This window comes from Trachypithecus francoisi, unplaced genomic scaffold (assembly GCF_009764315.1).
Source record: "Trachypithecus francoisi isolate TF-2019V2 unplaced genomic scaffold, Tfra_2.0 Lachesis_group4, whole genome shotgun sequence".
NCBI lineage: Eukaryota > Metazoa > Chordata > Mammalia > Primates > Cercopithecidae > Trachypithecus > Trachypithecus francoisi.
This window is the reverse complement of record NW_022681469.1, coordinates 95,638,770-95,643,920: the sequence shown is the minus strand read 5'-3', so window position 1 is coordinate 95,643,920 and position 5,151 is coordinate 95,638,770. Positions and strand designations below refer to the sequence as shown.

The 5,151-nt window shown below is 42.2% G+C and overlaps 1 non-coding gene across 1 annotated transcript; it reads left to right on the top strand.

Annotated features, from left to right (window-relative positions):
* The first annotated feature begins 290 nt into the window (after window positions 1-290).
* LOC117073905 lies at window positions 291-396 on the top strand. The gene has a single exon (XR_004433451.1). It is a non-coding gene; the product is annotated as a small nucleolar RNA U13 (small nucleolar RNA).
* The last annotated feature ends 4,755 nt before the right edge of the window (window positions 397-5,151 follow it).

Sequence of the window (5,151 nt, the reverse complement as noted above, 5' to 3'; positions counted from 1 at the left end):
GCCGATAGGGGATAAATTACTTGCCCAAAGTCATGGCCAGGTTGTGGCTGTGCTGGGTTTCAGACCCACATCAGTCTACACTCTTTCCACTGCACCCACTGTTTCCCTTGGTTATAAAGCTGCACTTGCCTGTAGGCATTTGACATGCTTATTTTTATAAATGAAATACCAGCACCTAGTCAACATCTAATAAAAAGATTCAGGAAGGAGAGGAGAGGGTGACTTTTTATATTAGAATGGATTTTTTAAATTTTTTCTACTTTTACATGTTTCAAAAAAATTTTATCTCCATCCTTTTGTGGTTCAAGAGCGTGATGATTGGGTTTTCACCCTAATGTGTGAGAAGTGCCTCCCTCAAATCTTGTTTGACTTGACGTTAGCAAATCATGTCTGAAGTGAAAAAAAAATTATCTTAGCTTGAGAATGTATTATTTATAAATTGGAAATTGTGCATTATTTATTTATTTCTACTGAAAGAAGCAGTGCCATGCATAAGGAGATAACAGAGAAACCCAAATTAGGAGATGGGTAGGGAGAAAGCAGTGCAGAGTAAGAGAAAAAACAAAAAATTCAGAGATATAAAGTGAGTATAAAGTGAGGCAGCTTAAAGGAAAAGGTCACACAGCCCAATCTTGATGTCCTTTGAAATTTAAAGACTCAGAAACAGTATCTAGAAAATGCTGATCTAAAGCCACGTGGGCATCCGACCACAAACCACATCTGGGAAATGTCAGAGAAGCAAGGTCCTCAAACCCCGAGTGCAAATGGTTCAACCAAGCAACCCCTCAGCGAGTGAAACTCTGAGTTCACAATACACAGTCATGCTCAAAAGAGTGCCCAGCAGCAGGGCTCTGCCCTTCCATGAGGTGGAGAAAGAGCTTTCATTTGTGTCTGTGGTCCTGTCACCTTCTCCCAGCTTGGATGCAAAGCCAAAGCTGGTAACATGCTGCCCCACCCCCCTATACCCACCAGGCCCAGGGTGAGATTAGCGCTGCCTTAGAGTGAGGGTGTGTGACTGGCCAAAGGGGGATGACAAAAGTCAACAAGCCAGGGGTCCAAACAGGAAAACACCCTCCCCTTGTGAAATCTCTGCCTTCTGTTATGTGCCTGAGGATGATCAGAGGCAGCACTTCCACTGCCACTTTGTCAGAGAACATTTCTCAGGGCAGGTCTGCCGGGGCTTTCTGCCGGACTCCTCCTGCTCTGACTCAGGTGACTCAAGAAGCCATCTCAAACTAAAGACCTGCTGATAGGGAAGCTAAATTTGATGTTTCAAATCCTCTTGGATTTCTACTCTATTTCTGTGAGGTCCTTTTCAAATCCATGTGGGTTCATTAAATGCTCCCATAGATCTATGTGACGAGGAAAAAATTAGTAAGCCAAACAAGCCACATCATTCTTTCTTCCGTAGCTGCCATATCAAAGGGCTGGTGGATGTAGTCATAGTTGCCATTTCCCAGGAGCTGATTATCATAGAGGAAAAGGATTTTATTTAAGGCAAAAAAATAAAAATAAAAGCCAGGAAATTTACCAATTTTATGTTTCTAGGAAGCAGCAAATGCCAGGGGCTGGATGCAGATAAGATGATCTGAAACTAAAAGTGCATCAGGGATAGCCTATCTCCCAGTCCATTTCTAAAATTCCGTGTACTGATAAAGAATTGTCATTTGAAGAAAACCTCAGCCTTGCCCCTGTGCAAAAGGGAAAGGGAGGCAGTAGTCAAAATGAAAATCAGATCAAAGTAACAGCAACATTCCAGGAAGAAAGTTGAGAGAAAAAGAAAATGTTACACACACACACACTGCATCAGGGAGTAGTCCTGCTGGTCAAAACAGATGCATAGCTCTGAGGTATGATTAATGCTTGCTTCTGTAACCTCAGCAATGCAAAGGCTGTTTTCCACCCAAACCCTGGAGAGTCTGTCAAAATGAGTTAGACTGGATCTCCTGATCCAGTTCTCCTGCTATACAGTTGAGAAAAGTGACATGCCACAAATGCAGAGTGCTCAGGACACTGACAAGAGCCCTCCACACGTGGCAGCTTCTGTCCCTGCTCGTTGGCAGTTACAAGCAAACGTTTTCATATTTCTAGGAATGCTTCTTACACAGAATGTGAAATCCATCCTTCTCAACAGTCATGACCCTGAGAAAATGAGCCTAATCTGTCAGATCCACCTGTGACCTGAAGTCCACAGGGACCATCTTCAGGCTCTCACTCTGCCTGAGGGTCTCACAATCAACCTGTGTCTCTCTTCTTGCCCTCTAAGTAACTTTCTTCATAGCAATGACTGCTTCTCAAGAAGAGTCCACTGTCTTCTCTTCTTATTTTCTGTATGCTTCTCTTCCATCTAGCTCACTTTCCCATGGCAGACACACTATGGGAAAGCAATAGTATGAAGAAACACCTCGGCACAGCACAGTTTCCCCAAGACGGGGCTATCCCAGAGCACAGGTAGGACCCACAACAGAGGAGGTTCATTTTAGAATTGTACCTGTGTTAATTCAAACTGGCCTATCACAGGGTCTGAAATTCTACCATTAATGATGATTTCTAGAATACAACAGAGTCAAATGTGCCCTTATAAAATAAAATACTACAAATAGAAAACACTGAAAGTAGTTACTAGTGCAAAGCAATTGATTTTCTCAGCTATTGGATGACTGTGTGGGAATCTGATAGAGGAAAAAACAGGCTAGACATTGGAGACTCGGAAGGGTGGGAGGTAGGGAGGAGGTGAGGGATAAGAAAGTACTTCATGGGTAAAATGTACATTTGATTCAGGTGATGGATACACTGAATGCCCAGACCTCACTGTGCAATATATTCCTGTAATAAAACTGCACTTGTATCCCTTAATTTAATACAAATAATTTTTAAAGAACAAAAAAACACTCTTAGAACTTCTACAGCAACCTAGGAAATCCCTGCTCCAGTCCAGCTCCTCCCAACTGTTCTGCCCTGGTGCTCCAGGGGTTCATGAGATGAGGCTGAAAGTATCCTGATAGGTAGCATCAACTTTGCATAGGTTTTATGTTTAAATACAACACTAAACTCTCGTCAGCCTGGCATATCCATTGTTGTTCATCACTGGCCTTTAGCTCCTGGCCATTTGCCAATCAAAATCCCCGTTCTCTCTCTCCTGCCTTCCTCCTCTCCCCTCCTTCTTTCTACTAACCCTTCTTCAAACTTTCTCTCCTTTATTAGGCAAAACTGGGATGAGTTACACTGTCAAACATACCACATGAAGCATCAGCTCAAACGGATTTCCAGTGAATTAAGAAAAACTTAGATATAATATTTCTTGTGTTTCCACTGAGCTCATAAAAGCCCAGGTTTCAGTCTGAAAACATGGCGGATAGTAAGACGTTGGAACTGAACTGACTGCCTAAGGATGGCACTGAGCTCTGCCAGTATGGGGACAGGGTGGAAAATGCATTCGCTTCAGAGGCTGCTGGCCTAGGGAGTCAGAAACAACTGGACTCAAATACCAGCTCCACCTGAATAGCTATACAACTTTGGACAAGTTGTTCAGTCTTTCTGAACCTCAGTTTTCTCATCTCTAAAATGCAGTAACATTTTTTCAGAGTTGTGAGTACTAAATGAGTCAATAAACAGAAAATAATAAATTAAATGAATGTAAATACAGTCTTTTTTAAAAAATTGCTTTCCTCTCTTCTTCCTGATCAAGGTATCATTGGTTTGATTTTGAGAGCAGAGAGCTGGTTCCAGTTCCATTTCTATAATCCTGGGATTTCAATCAAAAGTGTAGCTTCTTATATGGGCACTGGATATCTTGGGCTGTAGTAAGATGAAACCAATGTCAAATAAAGGACATGGCATCAGATGAAAACTTCTGCTCAAGCTCCGTATCACACCTCTCCCTATCTTTACTTCTTTAAAAAAAAAAAAAAAAAAGTGTATTTCAATGAATAAAACCAGCCTAAAATCACCTCTTCTCTAAAGCTATGTTTGATCCATTCTTCCCACTGATTGATTCATTCAAAACGAGCATCCCTCCACATATAGAGGACTGGTTCCAGCCCCTCTACCCCTGCCAACCCCGCATATACCAAAATTCTCACATACTCAAGTCCCACAGTTGGCCCTGTAGAGCCCGAGTACAGAAAAAAACAGCCTGCAGCCATAAAAAAGAATGAGATCTACAGGGTGCGATGGCTCACACCTGTAATCCCAGCACTTTGGGAGGCCGAGGTGGGTAGATTGCCTGAGGTTGGGAGTTCGAGACCAGTCTGGCCAACATGGTGACACCCCATCTCTACTAAAAATCCAAAAATTTAGCCAGGTATTGTGGCATGCGCCTGTAATCCCAGCTACTCGGGAGGCTTAGGCAGGGGAATTGCTTCGGGCAGGGAGGTGGAGATTGCAGTGAGCTGAGATTGTGCCACTGCACTCCAGCCTGGGCAACAGAGCGAGACTCCATCTCCAAAAAAAAAAAAAAAAAGAACGCGATCATGTCCTTTGCAAGGACATGGATAAAGCTAGAGGCCATTATGTTTAGCAAATTAACACAGGAACAGAAAACCAAATACCACATGTTCTCACTTGTAAGTGGGACCTAAATGATGAGAACACATGGATACATAGAGGGGAACAACACACACTGGGGTCTTTCAGAGAGTGGAGGTTGGGAGGAGGGAGAAGATCAGGAAAAATAACTAATGGGTACTAGGCTTAATACCTGGGTGATGAAATAATCTCTACTCCCCCAAAAAAACCCATGACACAAACTATGTCATGGGTTTTTTTCACAAACTATGAAACAAACCTGCACTTGTATTCCTGAACTTAAAAGTTAAATAAAAATAAATAAAAAGAAAAAAGAAGCCATCCATATTCTTGGGTTTTGAGATGAAGAGTTTATGGATGCTTATATTCAAGTATAGTATCTACTTTTTTTTAACCCCATGAATACTGTCTTCCATCTGCATTTGGTTGAAAAAAATCCACATAGAAGTGGACCCACACTGTTGAAATCCATGTTGTTCAAGGGTCAACTGTAATTGAATGCCCTCTGTCCCCATTAGAGAATGTGGATTAAATGGTGAGAAAAAAAGAGAGACATGAGCCCTGCCTTCCAGGAGTAATTACGTATTTACAGATAGACAGACCTCTTCCACTAGACTCCAGAGT